The sequence below is a fragment of the Gymnoscopelus braueri genome (genome assembly GCF_963280865.1).
Source record: "Gymnoscopelus braueri genome assembly, chromosome: 15".
Lineage (NCBI taxonomy): Eukaryota > Metazoa > Chordata > Actinopteri > Myctophiformes > Myctophidae > Gymnoscopelus > Gymnoscopelus braueri.
Window position 1 is genome coordinate 43,543,162 of NC_137620.1, and position 10,859 is coordinate 43,554,020.

Sequence of the window (10,859 nt, forward strand, 5' to 3'; positions counted from 1 at the left end):
CCCTGTCCTCAAGGAGGAAATTAAAAGTACAGTATCTGCGTTCTGTTGGCCTGGAAGAAACCTTGTTTTAAACAAATGCAAATTGTGAAAAATGCTCATGATTTATGTAAATCTTTACATATCTTGAATTAACATTTTGACTTGTTTGGGACTTGAAACAAAAGGTTATGACTTGTGTGGGACTCGAAACAAAATGTTAGGACTTGTTTGGGACTTGAAACAAAAGGTTAGGACTTGTGTGGGACTCGAAACAAAAGGTTAGGACTTGTTTGGGACTTGAAACAAAAGGTTAGGACTTGTGTGGGACTCGAAACAAAAGGTTAGGACTTGTTTGGGACTTGAAACAAATGGTTAGGACTTGTGTGGGACTCGAACCAAAATGCTAAGGACTTGTGTGGGGACTCGAAACAAAAGCTGAGGACTTGGACTTGACTTGGGACTTGGCTGTGTTGACTTGGACTTGACTCGGGACTTGAGAGCAAAGGACTTGAGACTCGACTTGGACTTGCAACATAGGGACTTTGTCCCACCTCTGCCAAATGGACCCTTTTGAGTCTTGTAACTCTGAGAGTGTACAAATGGGACCAAATCGACCCTAACGGGTCCATTTGGTTCCATTTTTACACACTCAGAGTTACATTAATTGATTTTACAAATTAAATTAGGGTCCTAAAATAGAAATTCCATTAAATGGGGGTCCGTGGCCTAATGCGTGTCCAACTTGGGATCCTTGAAATTAAAATGTTTGAGAATCACTGCTGATTCACTTCCCGTAAAAATCTTCTCTTATGGGGGTCTCTGGATGTATCTTTTCAAATGGGGGTCCGCGGGCTAATAAGTGTCAAGTTGGGGGGTCCTTGACATGAAAAGTTTTGAGAACCACTGAATTAGTTAATAACACAATAAGATAACTGAGTGTTTAATCTGTCTGAAGTAGGGCTGGGACTTTATCGCGTTAATCGGTGCACGATGCGGTGCGGGTCAAATGCGCGCGATTTTTATTAATAATGCATTAAACTACTATAAAACAGCAGTAACAACAACACACTCTACCAGCCTCCAGTGGTGGAAAATAGCAGATCTACAAGCTCACAATGCCTTGCGCTTGTAGATCTGCTATTTTCACATGGTTACTATATGTTTTATAATAATAATCGAAATCTACAAAGTAACTAGTAACTAAAGTTTTCAAATAATTGTAGTGGACTAAAAGTACAATATTTGCCTCTGAGATATAGTGGAGTTACTGGAGTAGAAGTAAAAGTATTAGAAATCGGAAATACTCGAGAGTCAAGTGCAAATACCCTAAAATTGTACTTAAGTACAGTTCTTGAGTACATGTACTTAAAGACGTATACCAAAATCCATTTGAAAAAATAGCTTTTCACTTCAGGTCAAATATTGATATCGATGGCCAAAACGCAAAACCTCCTATCTGAAAAATTAACATTGTTGGGAAAATGAAAAAGAAAACTACAAAATGTTGTATCTTTTTTGCACAATGCTATTTTTTTATGATACCCATCACATAATTCACCGTTTCTGGATTTCTGGATTATATTACAATATTATATGTTAATTACACTGATCTCATATTGCAAATGTAGATAGGAGGTTTTTCCCCACTTTTCCTGGATAATTCTGCAGATAGGAGCTTTTGCACTGTGATGTTAAGTGATTGCATAACTAAATAATGATAAATAGTACAGGCTGTAAATACATACATTTACAGCTGCAAACAGTTGCATCAGTGGTGTGGTCTAGGTTTGTTTTCTGAGGTATACAATAATCATTCCCTGCACGAGATGCGCGTGGTCGTGGGTATACGCTAGCGCATTTTCAATGGATGAAATGGTTAGTAGACTGTATACGCTTTTTTTCCAAAAACAACAACAATTGGGTGGACTACAAAACAACTGGCCCAGGCACCCCTCGACATAATCCCCCCTATACCCTCAACTCCACCACCTGAAATACCCCCCACTCCCACAACCCCCATTCCCCCCAACCAGCACAACACACCCCCCAAACCCCACCCATCCAAACCCTCATGCCCTCCAACTCCCCTAACTCATACAACTGGATCACCAACCTTGTGTCCGGTGTGGATAGTGGAATAGTATGTAAGATCATTGAATGTCTTAAAGAGCCTATAAGCAAGGAGGAAAGACGGATGCCTTGACCCTAGAATCACCACAGCCAGGGAGGAGATGAGAGCAGCACACAGGGACTTTGTCGCTGACCAAAAAGGAGAGGGTCTGAGGGAGGAATATAAGCGGAGGAAGGAGGAGCTATATCAAGTGTATGCAACTGGAACAAAGGGAGCTGACCCAAAAGATCAGGGACATTAAAGAGGTGCATGTTAACCAGAAACATGGCAACAGCTGGAAGCTCATCAATGACATTTCTGGCAGAAGCTCTTCTCAGACTTGCAAGATCTGGGGAGAAAGCGCAGAGGAACGAGTTGAAACATGGTACCAGCACTTCAAAACACTCCTAGGAAATCCTCCTTCAACCGAAGAAGAGGATGATCCGATGCTCCTGTCTTCCATGACCTTCCCAAACCAGACGGTTCACCATGGATGAGTACCAGAGGGCCAAGGCTACTATCAAATGAGGCAAGAGCTGCGGGGAAGATGGAGTGACAGCAGAGGTTCTGATGTATGTGCCCATAGACGAGGTGGTGTTCATCAAGCACACACGTCTAGTAAGCTGCCGAAGCTGTTGAGCAAAATGATCATCGATCCAGTACCAAAGTCAGGCGAACTCACCAAGGCATTAGCCTGAGCTCACAAGTTGCCAAGACGGCTAACAGGAAGATCCTCAACCGTCTTAGACCCATCTTAGACCCTGTAATGAGAAACTCGGGCAGATACTGGTGCTGAGGAGGATACTGGAAGGAGTAAGGAGCGGAATCTTTCAGTGGTGATCACCTTCATGACTTCCAAAAGGCTTTTGGCACCATCCACCGGGGGAATCTGATGAACATTCTCCGGGCCTATGGAGTTCCTGAGAAGATGGTTCAGATGATGGAGACAAGCTACTCGAGGCAGTCCAGGACTTCTAATAAGGGCCTGGACTGCTTCAATGGAACAGGACCTGAAGGTCCGGGGGGCACTTGACTGGAATGCCTTGCATGGGATGAGGAGAGTGTGGAAATCAGACATGGGAGAAGACCTCAAGAGGCGGCTGTTCGTATAGCTACAGTGGAGTCAGTACTGCTGTATGGGGCTGAGACATGGACCGTCACAGCACAACAGGAAAGGGCCTTGGATGGAGTCTACACAAGAATGCTATGAATGGCACTAGGAGTCACATGGACGGACCACATCAGAAATGTGGTCCTCTACAGGAACCTACCATGGGTCACAGACAAAGTCAGAGAGAGAAGGATGAGGCAGGGCACTGCGTCAGGGACCCATAACTAGTGGCAAGCAAACTAACACTAAGAGAGCCAACCCAGGACAAAGCCAGGAGAGACAAGAAGTGCACCACCTACGTAGATGCACTTCGGTGTAACAGCTTAGCCAACAATACTGTAGAGCTCAAGACCCTGATGCTAGATAGGAGAGTGTGGAGGGCAGCGATTCAGGAGTCCCAAGTTGGTGTTGGCTAGACCACACTCACACATCGCATCGCAAATACCCTATTCTATATGATCCGGCCTAACTGACCCATACCCCCCTCAACATAATCCCCCCCATACCCTCTACCCCCAACTCCACCACCTGCAATACTCCCCCACTCCCACAACCCCCCCCCCCCCCCAACTGCCAGCCCACACCTCTCCACCTCCATAACTCAAAACCCCATCCCACTTCAGGGGTCCCGAGTTGGTGTTGGCTAGACCACACTCTCGCATCGCAAAGACCCTATCCTGTGTGATCCGGCCTAACTGGCCTATATGCCCAACTCAACATAATCCCCCCCATACCCTATACCCCCCAACTCCACCTACTGCAATACTCCCCCACTCCCACAACTCCCCCCCCAACTGCCAGCCCACACCTCTCCACCTCCCTAACTCAAAACCCCATCCCACTTCAGGAGTCCTGAGTTGGTGTTGGCTAAACCACACTTTCGCATCACAAAGACCCTATCCTGTATGATCCGGCCTAACTGGCCTATGTCCCACTCAACATAATCCCCCCCATACCCCCAACTGCCAACTCCACCACCTGCAATACTCCCCCACTCCCACACCCCCCCCCCCCCCCCAACTGCCAGCCCACACCTCTCCACCTCCCTAACTCAAAACCCCATCCCACTTCAGGAGTCCTGAGTTGGTGTTGGCTAGACCACACTTTCGCATCACAAAAACCCTATCCTGTATGATCCGGCCTAACTGGCCTATGCCCCCCTCAACATAATCCCCCCCATACCCTCTACCCCCCAACTCCACCACCTGCAATACTCCCCCACTCCCACAAGCCCCTTACCCCCCAACTGCCAGCCCACACCTCACAACCCCCATAACTCAAAACCCCATCCCACCCCATACCCTCATACCCCCAAATCCCACCTAACCCATTACCCCCACTCCCAGAACCCCCGGTCCCCATGCCCCCAACCAGCACACCACAACCCCCAAACTCCACCCACCCAAACCCTCATGCACCCCCCACCACATACCCCCCCAACCACCACCCACACCTCCCACACCCTATAACTCCAAACCTCATCCCACCCCCATACCCTCATACCCCCCAAACGACACACCAAAATATTTTCACAGGGTTGTTGGCTGCCACGGTGTTCACGTGTGATTTTGATCTGCAATTAATAAAAAATCACGACAATGACGTTCACATTTAAGCAGCAATGACAACCTCTAACCACAAGTTCAAAATGTTCAATGCCAAAACCTCCTATCTGTACCTAAAAATGACCTCCTATCTACATAGATGAACATAGGAGGTTTTTACCTAGAAATAGTTAGGCTTACAAATAATGCTTTTTTTATGCTCATTTTGAGATCAAGACATTCTACAGTACTGTATCAAGTATTACCATTAATTTTTTTTATCAACTCACACTCTTGGTGTGATAAAAGTGTCACCACCTGACACTAATCATTAGCAATCAGCAAGGCAATGCAATTAACTTGACAGAGTTACTAACAAATACTTAACTAGTAAGGGGGGAAGACACTTTTTTATTTTGAAAATAATAGATGACTACAAACTGAAAGACATTTAGACGGTCTATATAACATAGAATTCCCAAGTTTCAGCTCTGTCTGCTGCTCAACTAGTTCTGGTGCAGATAAGAGGTTTTGCGCTTCAACATTTCAGCACTAATTGGCACTGAACAAGATAGGAGGTTTTAGTCAAATGACTTTTTCTGACAAAATGAGCGGCGGGACTATCTTGCAGACAGACTGAGCATGTGCAGCATAGCCTATAGTCCTCATCCACAGTGAAATCCGAAAATCATGAAATTTGCACATAGGAGGTTTTGCATTTTGGCCATCGATATGCGATTAAAATGCGATTAATTACGATTAATTAATTACAAAGCCTCTAATTAATTATCCTTGGAGTTTGAAAAGCACAGAATCACTTAGCAATAATACAAACAAATAGAGTACTATGTAGACAGACAAATGATCCAGCCCAGACCTGGATTATAACATTTGACTTCTATTCTTTGATTTGAATACAGTTTCACTGCCCACTTTGTCACGGTTGATTCCGTTTGATCCAGGAGCAACTTGTATCTAGCCTGGTAAACCCCCCTCCCTCCGGAAATCTCATTTGCATTTGATTTCAGGAAGGAGTCTGGCCTGAAGGCTTGTCTGGGCGTTTCTAGCCCGTTCACCAAATGGCCGAGCCTATCAGCGTCGTCGCTCATCGTTCGGTGATTGACAGCGAAAGTTGACCAATCAGGTGGCGAGTTCGAGTGAGCCCGAATGGAACCGAGTGCAGCCTGAGTGCAGCCGACCAAAAACAAACGGCAGCTATCTTTTTTGACCGCAGTGTTTTCTACTCTCTTTTAAACTTCAAAACGCTCTCAAACTTCTATTTTGAGGCACGGAATTTACTTTTAAGATATCGTTTGGATAGAATTTAGTTGTTTAACTTCATATATGTGGTCAATTAATCATGACAGAGCCTATTTAAAAAAAAAAATTCAGTGAACCGGCAGGGGCGGGCAGTGACACGCATGTATCCAAATAAGGCAACCTATTTTGGGCATGGCCGCCTCAAAAGTTCCGTTGCGTCACATTAGTCTGGAGGTGGTAAAAATGCACTGGCTGAAGGGGAACACTGCTGATTGGCTGAAGGGGTTGTCAGTCAACGGTATTACTCCCGCCCAACTCCAGCCCACAGCCAAATTGCCGAATGGGCGATCATGCCAGACTCACTCCTGAAATAAATTACAAATGAGATTTCCGGAGATAGGGTTTACCAGGCTAACTTGTATCAGCACCTGGTTGTTTTGTTTTCTCTGCAACTGCAGTTGACATAAAACATAAGGATCACAGCATTAAATACAAACAAGGACATTGACGCCTGGATGTTTGCTCTGTGTATATGTACTCGATATAAACTTTACCGGGCACACTCTCAGCACACAACGCCTCTATTGGCATTTAACCCATTAAGACCTGAGGCAATTCTTAAAAATGTTTTCTAAATCCTAACAGTTTATTGAAAAAAGTCTAGAAAATATTTTTACACGATAATATCGTGAAAAATATGTTATAGATTTTTTTCAAAAAACTGCGTTATGAGCTTGTAGATCTGCTATTTTTGAAATATTCCACAATTATTATTTCAAAAATAGCAGATCTACAAGCTCATAGCGCTGCACTCGGTGCCGCGCTATGAGCTTGTAGATCTGCTATCTTTGAATAGCCAAAGAAATCTAAAGTGACACAGATGCGTCCCAGGTCTTAATGGGTTAAAAGGCATTTATCTTCACAAAGCTCTGCAATAGGAGAACCGTAAACAGATATATTTTCCAATGAAAAAAATTATTTGAGAGACAGCGGCAGGCGGCAGCATGAAAAGTTGGTTATTACCATATTAACTGGATTTCAAGGTTGTGCCTGCAGCAGCCGAGCAGAAAAGGCAGCACAAAAGACGACTAATTCTGACATACAGTTTGACAACCACCCGGTTAAAGGGAAATGGATTAAGTTGAGAGATAATGAATTCCTGAACCCTAACAAATAACTCCCCAACCCTAACTATCCTCCCTGTGTGAATGAAATATAATGCACTAATATGCATACACGCACATCTATTATGTAGGACAGTGGTCCTCAACCTTTTCAGCCCACGACCCCCCAAAATAATCATATTTGAACTGGGGACCCCCCCCAAAATAATTATATTTGAACTGGGGACCCCCCCATTTTGTTTGACTCCGTTCCACAGTTGTGAGTTTGTAGATCGGCTATTTTCAGAATTGTGGCCTCTTTCTTATATTATTTGACTATTTGGCCAATGTTTTATAGTGTAGTTTGTTGACTACTTTTGGGGACCCCAAAAAATCATGTGAGGACCCCCATGTTGAGAACCACTGATGTAGGATACCAGCTTCAATGAGGTGATAGCCAGGTGGAGTTTTCACACACACACACACACACACACACACACACACACACACACACACACACACACACACACACACACACACACACACACACACAGAGAGAGAGAGATAGAGATCAAAGAACCAGCTGAGTCATACACGTTTACTGTTATCATTGGTTTGGGGTAATTAAATTGCATTTTTTGCTAATTAAGTCACTTAGGTCAAAACTATTTATACTGCAAAGATTACAATCTCTCTCTCTCTCTCTCTCCCTCTCCCTCTGTCAGTCTCTCCCTCTCCCTCCATATTTCTCTCTGTCTCCGTCTCTCTCTGTCTCCGTCTCTCCCTTCGTATTTCTCACTCTAACACGCACACACACACACGCACACACACACACGCACACACACACACGCACACGCACACAGTGTGATTGGCATTTATCATAACAAAGCTCTGCAACAGGAGAAGAACCCTAAACTGACACGTTGGAGTGAGAAATGGTCTGAGAGACAGCGGCGGCGGCAGCATGAAAAGTTGAGCCAAGTTTATTACCATAATATTAACACAATTTGACGGCTGTGCCGGCAGCGAAGCAGAAAATGCAGCATAAAAGACGAGTGATGTGGACATACTGTCCGCCTGCCGTTTCACTACTCACTCTGACACCAATGTGCTGGGAGGGACAATTGATAAAATACTTGTATCAGTCATTATAAATAAACCTTGTATCTCCATATATCAACTTTCTTTCATGTTCTTTCGTCACTTAAAGCCCTACTCCGTCGGGCAAGAGAGTCAAGCTAAAGTAGTGAAAATAGCAGATCTACAAGCTCACAAGTGAGCTTGTAGATCTGCTATTTTCACTACTTCTGAAAAATGGCGTTCCATTTCCTGAAAAGTTACGGTTTAGGACATGCGAGGTTTCCACCCGACAGCGACTATATATTATTATTATAATAGTGGAGTGGAGCTTACTATGAAACCGTGCTCGGGGTGTGTGTGTCTCTGTCTGTCTGTGTGTGTGTCTCTCTGTGTGCATGCACTGCCTGTGTGCAGCCGCCAGAGTGCGCCAGAGTGCAGGAATGTAGACAATGCTCTGATTAAAATGCACAACAGCCTGCAAAACACACACACACACGCGCACACGCGCACACGCACACACACACACACACACACACACACACACACACACACACACACACACACACACAGCATTACCTTGACGTAGGCGACTATCTTCAGTGAGATGGTGGCCAGGTACAGTGAGTTCATGGCAAAGTCCATCAGGTTCCACCAGTCGTGGATGTATTCTGTGAAGCCTCCGTCCCACATCTCCTTGATCTCCGCCCAGATAAACCCTATAGCAACACATGTAGAAAAAACAAAAACACATCACATAATCAGCACACGTGCCATCACATGCCTATTAGCTTTAGGGGAGGCTGAGTGGTTAGGGAGCCCGCCTGGGGGGGAGCCAGAGGCCACAGTTGTCCCAGGTTCGATTCCAGGCCAGCAATGTGTCCAAGTGTCCCTGAGCAAGACTCTGAAAATGATCAAGCGATAGAGCGGATGTGATGTCTCCTTCCCACTTCCGTGAACAGAAATGACTTCAGAACAGATGACAGCTTCCTGTCTGGATTTCGGGGAGGTGTAGTTCCAGACTCTATAGAGCATTTGGAGATTGTGGAATAGTTGTGGAAGATTGTGGAGATTGTGGAGATTGTGGAACAAGACTACATAGTCCATAGCCTCATGCACGTGCACACATAGACATGAAAGGGGGCTTGAGCCCCTGCCCTTTTACCTGTCGCTAAAAAAGTGCCCTCTTCCAGACTGAAAAAATAAATAATAATAAACAAAAAATGTATTTCAACTACCCCTAGCAGCCTAACGGTAAGGCCGACGGAAATGCCAGTGGATGTGTTGGATGCAACTCAAATTGAACTTTACTCAGGTATCTAGTTTGTCGCCGTACGACCTTCCTAGCCCGTGTTATTAAAGAAAAACGGGCGACAATGGCCAAAATTCGATCGAAAATCGGCGATCGAAAACCGTCGAAAGTGTCCGTTTTCAAGATGTTTTGGCCATTATCTCTGGAACAGAAGGACCAATCTGCTCAGTTCAAAGCTTGTTGGGTGGGTGACTTTGAGGACATTAAGCACGCAATGATACCTCTTCGGATTTGTCGGGTTTTCGGGCCTAAAAGTATGGTAATTGTTTGTTTAAAAAAAAATCCAATAGGTGCCCTTTTCAAATTCCAGCCCCTGCCTCTCCAAATCCTTCTGCACGTCCCTGCATAGCCTCGATCTTGCTCAGAAATAAGAGCCTGGACCAAGCTGTTCACATTCCTGGCATAGGAAGTGGGAGTCAACCTTTCATTTCCCCAAGCAACCAGAGTGCAGTGGGCGTCACTCCAAATGTTGTGACGTCAGGGCTCTCAACGCTGCACATTGGGGGTGGAGGAGGGGCGCGGGGCGGGCGCACAGATCGGTGAACCAATGGGAGCCCGCGGATGTTTTTTTCGCTGGAGACTTTGAATCCGACCCTCTATGCCACATAATCAGACGGGCTGGGGCAGGCTACTTAACCCCTAGCTGCTCCCTGAGGCGCTCCCTGAGGTGCCCCCCGTAGCACCCACTGCTCCTGATACTTACGATGATTTAAATTCAGATACCTCCATACCAGTGTATGCAAATATACAGGGACAAATACCACTTTGTTATTATTATGCCTACACGTTTTGCTCCTGTATGGGAGTCCCTGGCACAACATATTTTCTGATGGGGGGGTCTGGGGCAGTGTTCATTTTTGTTGACTAAGACTAAGACTAAAAGACTAAAAGACTAAGATAAGAAAAAATAGGACTAAAACTAAATGGTGTGTTTATTCAAAAGACTAAGACTAAATCAGAATTTACAGTCAAAATTAAACACTGGTCCTGGGGCCAAATACATATTCATGTTGGGGGGCCTTGAAATGAATATTTGCCTCTTTCTTATATTATTTGACAATTTGACCAATGTTTGACCAGTTGACCTCCACAATAAATCATGTGGGGGAACCGCCCTGGGGGTCCCGGCCCACTGGTGGTTGAGAACCACTGCTGCAGTACAGTACAGTACGTACCCAGCACCCAGGGCAGGATCATCCACTCCACCACGGTGGGCGGGGGGCCCTGCATGTGCAGGTTGGTGCGGGCGATGTGCTGGGACGCCAGCAGCAGCAGGAACAGGAAGGTGAGGTACGACGCCGTGTGACAGATGAACTTTATGAACGGCTTCTTGATGAAGTGACCCAACGCACTCTTAGGGGCC

The 10,859-nt window shown here is 45.4% G+C and overlaps 1 pseudogene across 1 annotated transcript in view; it reads right to left on the bottom strand.

The window, feature by feature from the left end:
• LOC308102160 (short transient receptor potential channel 5-like) overlaps nucleotides 1-10,859 on the bottom strand; it is a 60,629-nt pseudogene that overhangs the window by 26,655 nt on the left and 23,115 nt on the right. Inside the window, exons 8-9 of the transcript in view lie at nucleotides 10,672-10,855; nucleotides 8,764-8,903 (exon numbers count right to left, since the gene is read on the bottom strand). The product of the transcript in view is annotated as a short transient receptor potential channel 5-like (transcript). The remainder of the gene's footprint in view (nucleotides 1-8,763; nucleotides 8,904-10,671; nucleotides 10,856-10,859) is intronic.